Source organism: Halichoerus grypus, chromosome 10, assembly GCF_964656455.1.
Source record: "Halichoerus grypus chromosome 10, mHalGry1.hap1.1, whole genome shotgun sequence".
Lineage (NCBI taxonomy): Eukaryota > Metazoa > Chordata > Mammalia > Carnivora > Phocidae > Halichoerus > Halichoerus grypus.
This window is the reverse complement of record NC_135721.1, coordinates 130,805,966-130,822,790: the sequence shown is the minus strand read 5'-3', so window position 1 is coordinate 130,822,790 and position 16,825 is coordinate 130,805,966.

The window sequence follows — 16,825 nt, the reverse complement described above, 5'->3', positions numbered from 1 at the left end:
TGAAAAGCCATGTGACCATGAGAAAAAGACCAAAAAGTTTGGCCTTAAAATCCATACCACACCAACACCAGCAGCCACCTACCTCTGGATGTTGTACTGAATGGGAAAAATAAATCCTATTTAAGCTGCTGGTATTAGGTTTACTCTTATAGACAGGTAAACTATATTCTATTCAAAGCTATTTTGAATCAGGTTGGGGGGGGAGCAATTTCTCCCGCTGGTTAGTGCACCAAAAATCACAGGAAGGGTCCAACTCAGACATAACTGTATATAATATTACTTTATTCATAGTACCTTGAAACTTTTTATGTGCTTTTACCTTTTTCTGTCTTTTGGCCCAGATGCAATACAACATGAAATTTATCAACTGTGCATATAATAAACAGTGACTGTGGAAAACTGAACCATCTGAAAAATTTAAACCCAAATGTAGATTTCCATTTTGGCTGAAAGCAAGATGTTCCTTTTGGTGGTAGGAGGCCCTCAGTTTCCCACTTCACTCTGTGTGACTCAACTTGAATGCACTCCCATTGACATTCTGGATTTTTCTGTAATCTCCTTTCCTTAATAAATTCAAGATAGCTCCGCAAGTCGCAAACAGCTTATAATAGCGTTACTGTTTCCAGACCAAAGCAGGGATGCAGCCCTGGCCAGTAGCTATGTTGTGGATATCTGAATAATTGCTTCAATTCCCCACTTGTTTCTGAGTGAGTGTAGGCCTGACCTCCGGGCATGGCTGAACATTACTCAGTCAAACCGAGAGTTTCAACGCTAAATGTGACAGCGTGTGCTATATCTGTTTTCTCTCTGGCAGATTATTCAAATACCATCGAGCTGAAGTCAAGTTGTCCCAGGGCCCGTTGAATCTTTGCCCCAATGGTCTGTGTAGGAGCCCTTTCTTGAAGAGCTTCCTTTGCTATTCTATAATCTGCTTCTCAGTGAATATGTGATGATTGGATGTTTTCAGCCTAATTCTTTTCTCCTACCTCATGTCCCCTGGAGATCCCGCCGCCTCCTTATAAAAGCCATGTGTATCTTATCTTTTCCAGTGCAGTTGCTAAAACCAGAAAGCAGGGTGGAAAACATTTCCCCAAACTGTACTGTTTTTCATCATTTCTTTCTGACACCTCCAGATAACTTGTTAGCATATTGTCTCTCTATTCAGCATAGCCCCACTGGGTGTTTGGGGACTGAATAACATCACCCAGGCATTTATAATTAGAAACAAAAATGCCTCTTTCCAAATCTATAGCACCAGGAGACAACTGGAGAAATTTCAAAAGTTGCCGGTGAAACCCCAGATGAAAGAGGTCTTTTCTGACCAGGCGGACACTCACTGGCTTTCAGGACACCACTGGGAAAACACTGGAAGCAAGTGGCAAATAATCTTTCCAACTGTTGATCCCAATGCCACATGCCAAGGGGACACTCAAGACCTGGGGTTAGCTTTGGAAATTTGACAGGAAAATTGTCACTGGGCTCTTGGTTCTCCCCAGAGAAGCTGTGTTTCTTGAAGTTCCTGGAAGACTCCAAGAAGCGGTTTGAATGTTTACCACCGTGGAGACGGAGCTCAGTGACTTGATTATTGACTTTTTATTTGTCCAACAAATTCTTATTGACTCAACTTGAGTGCACTCCCATTGACATTCTGGATTTTTCTGTAATTTTTCCTTCACAAATTCAACATAACTCTACAAATCACAAATGACTTGATTACTGAGTTTTAATTTATTCAAGAAATTTTTTTTGAGGGCCTCTCTCAGCAAGTCCTGTGCCTTGAGGACCTTTTCTGCTGTCATCCAGGATCTTTGCCTAGGAATAATATGACCGGAGCTCTACTATCCAATACACTAGCCACTAGCACTATTTAAACTTAAATTTAGATTAGCAGAAATTAAAGGAAGCTCAAATTCATCTCTTCGGTTGCACTGGCCACATCTCTCATGCTCAATAGCCACATGTGGTGAGTGACTACCATATCAAACAGCAGAGACCTAGGACATTTTTATCATTGTGGAAAGTTCTTTTTGGACAGTGCTGGACTGATCATCGGACTTGCCTTGAACACTCCCGGTTACACGTATTGACCTGGCATAAGCATTAATAGCACCTCTTTCACGCCCGGTGTCCTGGTTGGGAAGGGCAATTGAACAATGACAACGAACTTGACCACTGTGCTTGCCAGGACTTCTCTGAGACCCAGAACCCTGTGTCTTGATGAAAAAGTTGGCAGTGTCAGCAATCCCCCTGCGTTTTCATCATGATTCTCTCCCACCTGCCAAAGCCACCAGTATTAGTAATGGGGGGAAAAGCGCAGGAGAAGAAATGGTCAGTTCTCTTCAAGCGAGTGACTTACTTGTAGGCAGTTTCAGTTTTGTTTCTAATTTGCCCTGCCTGAAGGACCTCGGATTGGCCCCTGTGCCCTGAAGGATGCCCGTGGGTCCCCGAGAAGGAGGGAAGGCTAAGCCCGCTCAGCTACCGTCCTGTGCGCCCCTGCCTGCCTCGCCCAGCAGAGGGCGCCGGAGCTTAATGTTCTGGGTGAAAAATATTTACACAATCATTAGGGATTTTTTTTTTCTTCCAGTGATACTTTGTTTTGTGAGCGGCAATCCGAGGTGCCAGCTAATATAGGTCACCTTAAGGATAAGTCGTCAAAACTGGGAGATAAGAGCCGATCGGGCGGGCAGCCAGCTCGCTAGGGACCGCACGCTCCCGGACACTAGGCTGGGGACGCTCCCGGGTCGCAGGCAGACACCATTTTGCAGAACTCTCCAGAAGGGGGGTCTAAACTGTGTCCGATACGATCTGTGCCGCCCGGCGGGTCAGGCCTACACTGCTAGAGGGCCCCCCCCGAAGAAGCACCCCGATCGCAGCCTTGCTCTCTGTGGGGCTCTGGACGCTGCCTTGCCTCCCAGACACCTGCCAGGCAACAAAATGGTGGTGAATGCGAAGGGGTGTCTGCAGGGAGCAGAGGTGGACTTTCCCACAGCTGGCTCAGCCGCCCCCGTCCTGCCACCCGTCAACCCCCGATGCCTGTCTGTCTCGCCCTTTCTCTCTCTTTCTCAGCCTGTTTCCCTCTCTCTCTCTTTCTCTCTCCCTCTCCTCCCCCTACCCCTCCTCCCCCTCTCCCACTCATCCTCTTCCTCCTCCTCCTCCTCCTCCCCTTCGTCTCCCTCCTCCTCGCTCCTCCTCCTCCTCCTGCCACAGTCCCTGCCCCTACAGAAGGGGGCTGAAGTCCCAGCTGACTCGATTCCTGCTCTTGGCTCCTCGGGGCTGCTAATTCTTTACTGCGCATAATTTGTGATGTGTTTGCATGTATCCAAGGGGTGAGGTGCTGAGGCAAGTTACCAGTTTGGGTTATTTCCTTTGCCTGTTTTGGTGCAAGGAAGGTTATTTATGAGATCCAGAAGCACCTTTCTAAATGGGTGTTCATGGCTCTTCTTAAGATTTTCAAGAAACTTTCTGAAGGCAAGCACCTATATTACTCCACTATACGTTTTGGGAAAAAAGACAAGCACGTGCAGGTCTCCCAGCTCTGGTAGCTGGGTCACAGAGGGGGATTTGTCTGGGGCACCTTCATTTTCCTTTTCTGTAATAACCACACTCTCCTTAAGGAATAAGTAAGACAAGGCATGTAGAAGGCTTAGCAAAGGCACATGGCATGGGTTCAGTGAACACCAGCTATTACTATTTTATTATTTCTTTGCCACAAGCTCCCTCAGGAGGCCTGGAGCTCATCTTCTGCACACCGATGCTTGCTGGAGGGAGCTTTGTATTACCTGAACCAAGGAATCCTGTGGGAGAGGTTTGGCCCCGCCTCACCTGTGACTTCCTCTCTGTGACTTTTGTAAGTCATTGTTTCGTAACTCAGTTTCTCTCTGAATGAAACACACGAGCTTTCCTTACCACCCCTTCTGAGACTGTTGATAAAACACACTCAACATGCCTTTGTGGAACCCTTGCAATGAGCCAAGGACTGGGGAGAAACACCTGGCGACGACTCCCCAGCCCACCACACATCCCAGGGGACCTAGGCATCACCTGCGTATGCCTAAGGACCAACCGGGCCTCCTTTCTCTCCCCAAAGTGTCCTGATGGATGATAAATAAGGTCGCCCTACAGAAAACATAACAGACCTGAGTAAGTTCAAAGTCAGGGGTAAGAAACAAAGATACATAGATGATATAGATGATAGATGGATGGATGGACAGATGGATGGATACAGTTAGAAAGACAGAAGATTAAGACAGTCCGCCCTTCTTCATCTGGAGAACAGGGGTCATGGAGTAGCCCCTGCCTCTGGGGCTGTGAGCTGACTAAGTAGCAGGTATGTTAGCCGTGCTGGGTGGACAGGCCAGCGTGGGGGTTCTCCACAGTGACTAGTCACACCATTGAGACACTAGCAAAGAAGGGCTTCACCTCCCCAAGAAAGAAAGAGAGCATCTCAAAAGAAAATAACTTCACCGTAGCATATGATGTTGTGTGCCATTTCAAAAACCGTAATTCCGTTTTCTGGTTTCATACTTTTTTCTTTTGAACATCACTGAGGCTGGGGAGAGGACCCCATCGGGACATTAGGGCCTCTCAGGTGGCTTTGCAAATTGTTAGGGCTCGAGCTGCCATCAGCTATTAGATTATGTGTCACCCTAATGTGTCAGCTCCTCAGCAGGCCAGGTGGGGGAGGGTTAGGATGGAGGGTATGCACCATGCGACCGGGACAACGATGATGGAGCATGGGCTTCTGCCTAAATTGGGGGGTGGGAGAGGGGTAGGGGAGAGAGAGCACAGAAAGTGGCCTTGCCAGTAAGGGCCCAAACCTCCTGCCCACGTCCTGCTCACGCATGACCCAAACAGAGCAGATGGCGCAGCGGCAAAAGGAGGCGGTTTTCATTTGAGAAACCCTTATCTCCTGCTCCAGCAACTTCCCAAATGTCTTCTTGAATTTTACACAGGCTTCTAAAAATGGCATCACCCATTGCACAGGACCATGGCAGGCTATGGAGTTGAATCCTGAGGCAACACTGTGGAGCCAGCCCCATTATCCCACCCCTGGCCCACTGAAGAGGAAGCTGGAGCCCGGGGAGACAGTGATTGTGATATCCCAGTGTCCCAGGCCAGAGAACCAGGGTTTGATCTCTCCTTCTAGAAGTCTTTCTTGCCTCTGATAACTTTCAATCTCAGGTATAAGTTACCAGATCTTTATAGCTGAGATTGGTCTTACCTGCTTCTTAAGCCTCACACTGACTTAAGCAAAATAGGAATTTATTGACTCATAGAACTTAAAGAGTTAGGATTGATAGCTTCAGGCATGGCTTGATCCAGACTGGGGCGGGGGGGGGGGGGGGCGCGGTTCGAGCCATATATCCACCCGGGTAGTCTCTTTTCCTGCTTTCTTCTATGTTGGCTTCATTCTTGGGTAGGTTCTCTTTCTGTAGCAGTCCCTGGTGACTTCACATTTACAATCTCTCACTTTTACACCCCAGCAGAACTAAAACATTCTTTGTCGATAATTCCAGCAAAAGTCTCGGCTCAAGCCTCATCAGACCAACTTAGACCTTTTGTGAATCGATCTGATTTGCCAAGCCTAGAAATCAGTGGCCATTCCTGAAGTCAGGATTCAGGGTCAGCCCCCAAAACCACATGGCTATAAGTGGGGATGATAGTGAGCCAAAGGAAAGCCAGGGAGCTTTTCACCTATGGAAGAGAAAATGGATGCTGTGAGCACCAAATCTGTGAATGCCCATGACGTAGGTAAGTGCTCAATATACTTTAGCTATTTAAGGGAGCACTTAACCAAAAGTTAAAGACTGGGGATCACCGAAGCTCTGGAATCAGACCTTTAAGCTGGTAATTCTTCACCTTGATAGGACACTAAAAATTCCTACAGAGCTTTAAAAATTCTTCCATCCCTGTGCCCCACCCTCAGAGATTCTGACTCATTCCATCTGGGGCGGGGCCCGAGCAGCGGTGGATGGTAGATGCACCCAGGAGAATTTAATGAACTGGCAGAGCTGAAAACCACTGCTTTAAGCTAAGGCATATACTTGACTGGTACTCACAAACGTCCTAACCATAGCACCAAATCCTTGAAGGCCCAAAGAATTAAGAAGCAATAATTATATGTGAAGCTTTAATTCGGAATTTAAAAACCTCTCCAAATTATTTCTCCCAATGCTCCATGTGCTGAAACAACTTTGTTGGTCAGCTAAAAAAAAAAAAAAATTTTGCAAAGTGGGAACTTAGCTTAGGTGTGTGCGTGCCATGCGCGCGTGTGTGTGTGTTTGCGCGTGTTTGCGTGTGTGCACATGCGTGTGCTCACCGTTTGTGATTATACGAAACCTTGCTTTGGGTGGTTAAATCAGCAACACAGATGACTCAGGAACCTAACTAATGCTGAGTCATAAGCCTCCTTGTTTTTTTAACTTTCTTCTTCCCTCCTACTCCGTGTCACTCACAAACACTGGATAAAAGGCTGGGGGTATTTAACATCCCCAGTGACAGGCAGAGAGACATCGTTTGCCTCTGGAGGTGATTAACTAAGAAGCAGACGACATCCTGTATGCTCCACATTGCAGCCAAGAATGCGTAGCCCATACCTAATCACGAGGAACCATTAGACAAACACAAAATGAGGAACACTCTATTATAATGGGGCAAGGGACAGAGGAGGAGCTCTATTCTTCAGAAATGCTAATATCACAAAAAGACACAGAAAAGCTGTGGAAATGTTCCAGGTTAGAGAAGCCTAAAAAAAAAATTAAATTAAATAAAAATTAAATGCAAATCCTGCATCTGGACTGTACCTATGCTAGAGGGGAGAATGTCCTTAAAAATCGCATAAGGTTAGCAGATAAATTAGAATATGGATGATAAATTAGATCAAAGATCAGTTGTACATCAGAATAAATGTATGAAGTTGACTGTCCTGGAGTGGGTAAGAGACTATCTCCATTCTTAGCAAATAGGAACTCAGGGTATTTGGGAGTCGAGGACCATGATGAATATAACAACCACAGTGGTTCAGAAAAAAAATATAATTATTCGTGTGTGTGTGTGTGTGTAGACAGAGGAGGAGAGAGCACCCAGACAATCAAGCAAATGGGGTAAAATATTAATAGACAAATCTGATAAAGGGTAGGCAAGTATTCTTCATATTATTCTATACTGTCATTTTTGGGGTAAATTCGAAATTATTTTCAAATAACAAATGTTTCAAAAGCTGGGGACAGAGAGAGACTATCAACAGTAAACAGGAACTGAATGTGGAAATATACTTCATGACTCATCAAGATTAAGAATTCTAAACACACACAAACACACACGCCGCATATCAAAATTCATTCCCCATTCTAACAAAATGAAGAGTTCCCGTCTGCACCCAAGACAATCCAACAGTCAAACTGTGAAGTACATCCATCCTTGAACACTTCCATAAATTCTCCCAGATTAGGGGCTTTCCCTAGAGGAAAAGAAGCTGCCAGATGGCACAACCACACCCCAACGGGTTCGCAGGACTGAAGAAATGTATGAGATACAGGCCACCAAGTTACACTAACACACACACAACCTTTTCCAAATGAAAATCAGTCTTGTGACTGCCCTCCTCAAAGCTTCCCACTGGTGTCCAAAGCCCCTTAGAACAGAATCAAAACTTTTACCCTGCGGGCATTCGGTGTCTGTTTATCTGTTGGGCTTCATCTGAAAGACACTCATATTACCCTGCTTTCTGGTTCTTGGACTCACCGAGCCCTTTCTTACGTCAAGGCCTTTGAACCTGCTCTTCTCTCCTCCGAAAGGTCTTGCCCTGTGCCTCCCGTAACTGCCTGTACTTCCTCGTTTAAATCTCGACTGAACTGTCATCCAGCTCATTCCTTTTATTTTGTTCATAGAAATGACCACGAAGTGGAATTTTTTTTTTTACTTTGCTTTATTTTTGTTTATGGTACTTGTTACTGTCTGATCACACACACATACACACTATGTATTTGACTAATATATATATATGTATGAATATATGAATTTGACAAATGAAATATATATATTTCTGATCATCATCCTGACTCCCCCACCCTCAACCCCCAATAGATTGTAAACTCCATGAGAGCGAGGAATGTATATATTTTTTATCACCACTGTGCCCCAGCACCTAAAGTCAAGCCTGGCTCATAATAAATGCTCTAGAAATATTTCTTGAATGAATCAGTGAACAAATGAGCAGGACTAGATACATAGTTGGCACTCCATAGATGAATGTTGACCAAAAAAAAAAACAAAAAACAAAAACAGAAGTAGAAGACTTCAGCTACCAGAGTTCGAGATGTCTACAGAGCTACCATAACCAGGACTGTCTGTTATTGCTGTGAGGATGGATATACAGATCAATGGAACATACAGAAATATACCCACACAAATATGACCAGGTGATTTTATAAACAGGTGCCAGATTAATTTAATGGGGAAATGGTAGTCTTTTCCACAAGTGATCTGGAACAATTGGATATCCATATGCAAAAATAATGAACTTTGACCATTTCCTCACAGTACACCTAAAATCTTAATTTGAAATGGGCCATAGAGCTAACTAGACCTAGATGAGAGAGATAAACCTATAAAACTCCTAGAGGAACACAGGCGAAAAATCGTCATGACTTTGGGTTAGGCAAATAGTTCTTAAGATACAAGATCATCCATATAAAAGAAAAAATGGATAAATCAGTTTTCATAAAATTAAAAACTTTTGATTTTCAAAAGACACTATTAAGAAAATGAACAAGCAAATCAAAAATGGGGAAAATATTTGCAAAGCATATATTTGATGAAAGACTTCCATCCAGAATATATAAAGAACTCCTTACAACTCAATAAGAAGAAGACAATTTTTTAAAATGGGCAAAATATTTGAACAGACCACTTCACAAAGGAAGATATAAGAATATCTAATAAGGGCATATAGGTGCTCAGGATTGTCAGCCATTAGGGAAATGCCCATTAAAACCACCATGAGATATTGCCACACACCCACTAGAATGGCTAAAATTTTAAAAATTGATAATACCAGCTGTTGGCGAGGATGCGGAGCAGTTGGAACTTTCGTACAATGCTGGTGGGAGTGCAAACTGGTGCAACCACTTTGTCAAACAATTTAGTGTCTCTTACCAAGTTAAACATGTAGCATACGACCCAGCAATTGCACTCGGAGGCGTTACCCAGGAGAATTAAAACATATGTCTACGTGAAAACTTGTGTTCAATCATTCATGGCAGCTGTATTCATAAAAGCCAAAAACTAGAAGTAACCCAAATGTTTATCAACTGGTAAATGAATAAACAAATTGTGGTCCATCCCTATGACAGAATATTACTCAGCAATATAAGGGAAGGAATTACTAATACGCTCAAGAACGTGGGTGAATCTCAAAAACACGTTCAGCAAAAGAAGCGTACGATTCCGTTTATGTGAAACTCTCGAAAGGGCAGAATTATAGAAACAGAAAGCAAATCAATAATTGTCATGGTTTTAGTAATGGTTGCGGGGCTGTATATATTTGTCAGAATTCAAAACAAGACGACATTGGTTGATTGTGTTGTATGTAAATTATACCTCCATAAAATACGTCGCATGTTGGATGAAACAGATGTACTTGTGTCAAAGATGGTATTTCTTCTCTTTCTACTGCCAAAAAAGTGTCAGCCTCAGCACTGTCGCCTGTCAATGCTGACATTCCTGTTAAGCCGCTGGGTCACCATAGCCTCTTCTGGTGTTGCCAGGGGACAAGTAATGATGACTAACCTTCATGCCTTGGCTTGATGCCTTATCTCAGCCTCCTCCTCCATCAAATGGGATCATAATAGTGCCTGCCTCCTAGGCTTGTCTGGAGGAGGTGAGAGGCATTAACACATAGGAAGCAGGACTTGGTTGGTGCTCAGTTAATATGAGCAAGCACTGTGCCTAATGACAGGTAAAACATTTAGCAATGTGGCCGGTTCTGTGCTGAGCCTTTTGGAGGCTTTATTCCATTTCACTCCACAGGGCAGAGCTTCTTACTCCCCACCTTCTGGATGAGGAGCCTAAGGACCACACTGGTGGGAGGACGTAAGGTCACACAGCTGATAAGTGGTTCGAGCTGGGATTCCAATCCAGCCCTGCCTGATGGCACTTCTGATCATCAGTGTTCTCTCCTTCCTCTTCTCTCCCTTCTCCTATTCTTAACTCACCAGGGAGTCAGTTCCTGTTTCCATGGGCCCTTCTGCCCCTGAGCCCCCCACCCACCTCTATACACATCCTTTATGAGTGTCTGGAGACTTCCCTGACCACTCTCTCTTTCCTTTCATTGCTCTGTTGTTCTTCAGGGCTTTCACCGTGGCATTGTATAGTTGGCATTTTTGCTGATTGTCAACACACACACACACAAACACACACACACACACTTCCCACCTCCTTATCCCCATCCTCCACCCAACCCCATATAGTATGTAAGCTCCCTTTAAGCAGGGACTTAGATCTGGTCGGAGTAGTTTTTGCTTTTTTTTCTGCCCCCACCCCCAACTGTATTGCGAGAAACTAGACTGTTCACGTGGAACTGGTATAATCATGAAGTTTTAGAAGGAACTTGCAAAGTCATCATCCAACACTTGCATTTTTATAGATGGGGAAATCCAGAGAGGTGAAGTGACTTCCCCAAGGTCACACAGCTGGTCCAGGCAAAGCCACAGAACAAGCATCGAATTCCTTTGGGTCCCCGTCAAGTAATGTTTCTGGTACTTGTACGGTGCGCTTCACCCCCAGGTCTAAGAAGGTAGGAGACACAAGACACAACTTAATCATTTTTTAAAATTAATTGTAATGTCATGCAGCGGGGCTGGCAGTGAGGGGTCTGGGGCATTTGGCCTAAGCCTTGCATTGACTTCTGATGCCATTTCCAAGAAGACAGCAGACCTTCAGGGGAAGCAGTCCCACCCATAGATCATGCTGCCTGTAGTTCATTTTAAGGTAATATGCCTTATAACTCATAACCCTGTATAAAGCACAGTATCTTTACAGTGACCGGTAATTTGTGTGTGTGTTCATTCAATGTAAATGTTGGAAGAAAAAATTCCATAATTTTTGGTAACCTTCATTTTGGCAATTCTTCATTTTTAATTCTTGAGATGCCAGAAGTCTCATCGAAGAGGCATGACCTGGGCCTCTCCCAGCTTCTGTGCAGTCCTGGGCCCTGTCCCTATTTAGTGTCCACATTCTTCGAGATAGATCCCCATCCTACTCACTGCCTGGGGGCACACAGCTCTCTGGAAGACTGAGAGAGGGAGACAGTCTTGTCAGGTACAAGTTCTAACAAGAGGAAAAGGTTATGCAACGAGCTTACAAAATTTTCCTTTTGCATCTCTAGGCAGCTCAGCCCTGTCCCTGGTTGCACGCTGTTCTGGGGATGATTTGGCATGGAGCATTATCTAGGAGAAAAACAAGTCAGAGGCTTATGCCCCTGATGGCGAAATCCCCACTCACTCAGTGGGCAGCCATGGGAAATGGGTACCTGGTTATATCCAAGCCACGGGACTCAGGGGCAACGGCCCACATGCCAGAGCATTACACAGAGGGTCATTAAGGACAAATATCTGGGAGTAGGCGCTTGTCATAAACTTAACGTGTAAGCCAGGAGCCATCTCAAAGGGGGAGGGGAAGAGCTATTAGACAACCAGTGACTCAGAGGGTGAGTTTACACTTCTGTATAAAATCTAATTATTAAAGAAATACTTTGAACCCATCATAGATACCAACATTTGATAGCATTGACTGATCCCAAGTTATGCCATAATGCCTCTTCAATAGCAATCAGAATAGGCTTTTCGTTTCCCCTTGGAAAAATTGTCTGCCGCTGAAGCAGACCAATTCCTTAAAATCAAAGTCCAGGGACACCTGGGTGGCTCAGTCGGTTATGTATCTGCCTTTGGCTCAGGTCATGATCCCAGGGTCCTGGGATCGAGTCCCGCATTGGGCTCCCTGCTCAGTGGGGAGTCTGCTTCTCCCTCTGCCTCCCGCTCTCCCTGATTGTGTTCTCCTCTCTCTGACAAATAAATAAAATCTTTAAAAAAAAAAAATCGAAGTCTAACCTTGACATAGATGAGAGTAAGCACTTGACCCTTGGATTCGTGGATTTTCTCTCTTGCAAAGTTTGGTCATTAGCCAAGATGAGTATTTACCTATTTAGAGTTCACGTCAGAAGAAGGACGACATTATAGCCAAGACTATTTAGTGGCAAGTGACAGCAACATAACTCAATCTGGTTTAAGAATTACAAAGGAAATTATCATCTTACGTAACTGAAGCATCCAAATTTCCTGCTGACTTCAGATATAGCTGGATCCAGGATGTAAATGCAGTTAGCAGGAGCATGTCATTCTCCATTTCTTGGCTTTCTTTTCCTTTATGTTACCATTATTTTCAGGTATACTCTCTCCATGTGACTGCAGCAAAGTAATCATCTGTAGCTTCAGGCTGAGATGATCTTCATGGATTATGAGTCCAAAGGAAACACACATATATACACACACAGAGTTTTTCCCAATAGTCCTAACAAAAGTCCCAGGTAAGAATGTCATTGACTATACTTGGGGTACATACCCAACCCAGAATACATTCTATGTGTGTACTCAGTTTTTTCATTTTATGTGTATTCAGTGGTTTCAATAGTATTCGATTATGACAAACCAGGCTGCCATAACAATTCTTCTCCACGTTTCCCTAGGCATTCATGTTAGGTTACTCTGGAATACAGAGATGACTATTACTTTGAATACCAGGTATAATCGCTGGCTTACATTTAGGTACCATGGTCTGAGAAAAAAATAATAAATTTGCAAACCATGTTTCCACACTAAAGAGCAAGAGGGCTCTCCCTCCCTAAGGAAGGAGCAGGTGTGTCCTCCCAGCTCAAGCTCCTTGGAGAATTGGCAGACACCATTGTCAGCATCACGAACATTACTGTTTTTCTCTCTCTCCTGTTACTACCCCTGGCCAAGCTTGGGACTGCAGCGTTGGGAGTCATGTAAATTCAATGTGTATAATGATGCACTGGTGAGAAAAAAGTGAGAGAAGAGGCAAAAGAGAAGTCTTGAAAAGTCTTGAGTGAGCTCCAAAGTCCCGTCCCCGCACCCCTCCCCCTCGCCCCATCACTGGGCCTCATTTGGTGGAAGGAGTATATCCACATTCTGAGCACTCTCTGCCCCCCCAGCCTGTGGGAGGGGGACCCTCCCTGAGTTGCGTAGAGAGTGTCGACCTATAGAGACCTCAGCCAGGAACAGTGAGTCAAGATGACCTTTACACTCTGCCCACTTTCTTCCTTTAGAAGGCAATCTTCCCTGACATGGGTGCTCCATCTTCATAAATCATAGGCCAAGAGTTCAGGCCTCGATATAATCTTAACACTGGCTAATACAACCAGCAATAACAAAATTTCTTGGAACCTAAAAAAAAAAAAGTTTATTTATGGCTTCCCATTTTGATTCCTGCCCCCTTTCCCTCTTAGCCTCAAATGAATTTTTGTAAGTGATAACAAATACAACTTTTAAAAAACAGAGAGTGAAGCACTTCTCAAGATCATGCCCAGTCTATTTTTTTTTTTTAAGTCTCTAAGAGTCAGAATAGCATCTCAGAGTTAGGATATTCATCCAAACCAAATCCCACATCTCTTCATCCTGAGTCAGACGCAGGCTGGACACCTGCCCTCATTCTAGTTATGGGGTTTCTGACACAACTAGAGCCATGGGATTAAAAATTGCTATGGAATTTGAACTCACAGACATTTGTCCTGACTCACCCACTCTGAACTCTGCTCTGCCATAAAGACCTGGGCATTTCCTTCTCTCATTTCCCCAGAATCTGCCCAGGGGTGTCCAGGGGAAGGTTGTCCCGAACAGACTTGCAATAAAAGTAATTGAAGAAATGGAGAGTGTGTCTATTTCTGGAATTAGATTTTTGCGATAGTAAAGAAATCAAATGGGATAAAGGGCAGGGAGAAGTCGACTGAATCCAATATTACCGTGTCCACCTACTTAAATTTCACTCCTCTGGGACTCATCGTTACTAACAATGGCCCTTTTAGCTACGGAACACAGAATGACTAACCTTTTTCTAGCCTGTCAGTGAGAACTACCACCATAGATTGGTAAGTATTTCCGTACAAAATCCACTTGGAAAGGATATTGTTTCAAGCTGGACAAAGCTTATATTGTCGTGTTCCAGTTCCAGTTATTTTAGGCAAGGAAGGGGGATTTCCACTGTTCCCTGTAATCAGTCGTGAGCACTCTGCTCTGAGTAACCACTTCCTTGTAATCTGTCAGAGCCCAAGATATTTAAAAGGGGGAAAAAAAAATCCCCTGATATTATGCATAAAATTCCTAGCCAAGCAAGCCACCATAAGAACCTATCAATGAGCTCATGCAGGAGCAAAGATGTGACCTCATTCAGTGGAGAGAATGCCAAAGAGTTGATTCTAAAAGGAAGGAATGAAATGGGTCAGTGCAAGTTCTCAGGTAGGATACAGAACTAGGAGCCATTCAATGTCACTGTTAATGGTGATAATAGGTCTCATTTACAGCAAACCAGCCACATGCCAGGTACTAGTTCACCCGAACCATTATTGCACTGGTCTTATTTGCAAGTGCAACTTGCAAACTTACTTATAGTGTTTAAAGAGACAGTTAATGTATGTTAAATATATAATAGTACAGGTGGTAACAGATACGGCAAAAATCGGAAGTAATACGATGGAGAGGCAGCGCACCAGACCATACTGCTTCTCAAAAGACAAACAAAAAACCAGAAACAAAAACAAAACCAACAAAACACACCACCACAACAAAGTGAAAAAGAAAAAATAGTTACCATGTAGTAAACATGAATTAGGTGCCAGGCACTGTGCTAAGTATTTTATAAACATTAACTGTAATCCTCACAAACCCCCTATGAATTAGGAAGTATTGTCATTCCCATTTTATAGATGAGGAAACTAAAACTTAGTGATGCTAAGGAACTTGCTCAGGGTCACATGGCTCAAGTGGCAGAGCTAGAATTGGACTCCACTCCCACTAGAGGCCAAAAGCCCAGGCAGGTGTTAACCGTGATGTCAGGGGCCTTGTGCCAAGCACAGTGTTGGATCATCTGCATGATGCCACTCACACCTCCAGGCAAAGGAAATGCCACAGGTCACTGGGAAAGAAGCCATTTCCTGTGCCTGCAGAATGAGAACATCGCCATCAAGGTCCTCACCATTCCTGGGCTCAGCCTCTAAGCTAAACAATTTATCTCTGGAGTGACAGATGATGACTTAGTCACCCTGGCTCTGCCCTTCTCCCTCTTTCTATAAGCCAGCGATGCTTCATGAGTGGCTTAGAGCATGACCTCAGAACACACAGACTTTTACATAACCCGAGTTCCTCACCCTTCACGAGGACAGCCCACAGCCAGTAACCAACTGTCCGGAGTGTGAAAGGCCAGCCTCTTTGCCTCCAGGTGAGGCTAATCTTGTGGTGCCATATATATTCCTGGGCTCCGTGTGGGGACAGGCTGAAGCTGGACTCCACTTGAGAAAAATCTCTGCTTAGCATCTTCCCTGCCCTGTCCTGCTTCCCCCGCTCCCCATCTCCTGGCTACTTTCCCTGGCTAAACCAAGGGCACCCAATCCTCATCCCCACTCCTGCTCTTAGGGACCCTACAAGACAGTCATCCACAAGGTGCCAAGGCACAGGCAGCAGAATCCTACAAGACAAATCACCCACCACATGCATAGGCGACTGGGACACGGATTAAATAAGATGAACTCCGAGAAATGCTGGCTTTTGGAGGAAACATTTACACAAACTTCAATACCATGGGATAAAGACCTTAACAAAATTCTTTTTTCTTCCCCTGCTCTTATTACAATACTTCTGTGTGCTTAGGCCTACGCTAAACATTATTCAGGCATTGTTCTATTGTATTCTGAGAACAAATTCATAAGGTAGATACGCCAATTAACCCCTTTTTAGGGTCAGGAAAAGTGATGTTCAAAAAAGTCAATTAACTTGCCTGGGGTTACACAGCCTGTAGGAGGTAGAAGCAGCATTTGAACCCACATCTCCTTATTTCTTTACACTGCTTCTTTCCCATTCCTTTAGATCAGGGGTCAGCAAGCCACACTCTCCGAGCACTGTTTTTGTAAATAAAGTTTTATTGAAACACAGCCGTACACTTTATTTACACATTGTGCATGACTGCTTTCGGCCAACAAAGGCAGAGTTCAGCAGAGCCTGGAGGGCCACACAGCCAAAAACATTTATGATCCATCTCTTTACAGAAAAAAAATGATGAGCTTTTTGTTGGTGCTGGGCTGGTGTTCAGCCTCAGATAAAATGTGAATTGTCTTCCCTTCAAATCAAGGTTCTCCACTCAACTGCGATTTATGGCAGACACTGTGTGCATTCATTCACCTCCTGAAGAAGAAAGAATCTTACTGGTTCTACTAAGTTCTCGTGCAACACCCTCTGGAGAACAAAATCCCATTATCTGATTGGCCTGCATTCCCTTGCTGGTTTACCTACTAACCCTTGTAAAGGAAATCTATCATTTCCTTGACAGATTATTCTTATTGAGAATCACAGGGAAGTTTCCTCTTGAGATTTCACCCTGGAATTCTCATTGTTCAAGTAGATCCCATTACCTTGTGAACTCCTGCCCCTCACAGAAGTTCTTCCCCTTGTCTTTTATGTACTGAATGTCCATTTTTGGAAATGGTGATCCCCTCCTTCCAGGGCTTTCTACAGCATGGCTTTCAGACTCTGAGCTCTTTTCA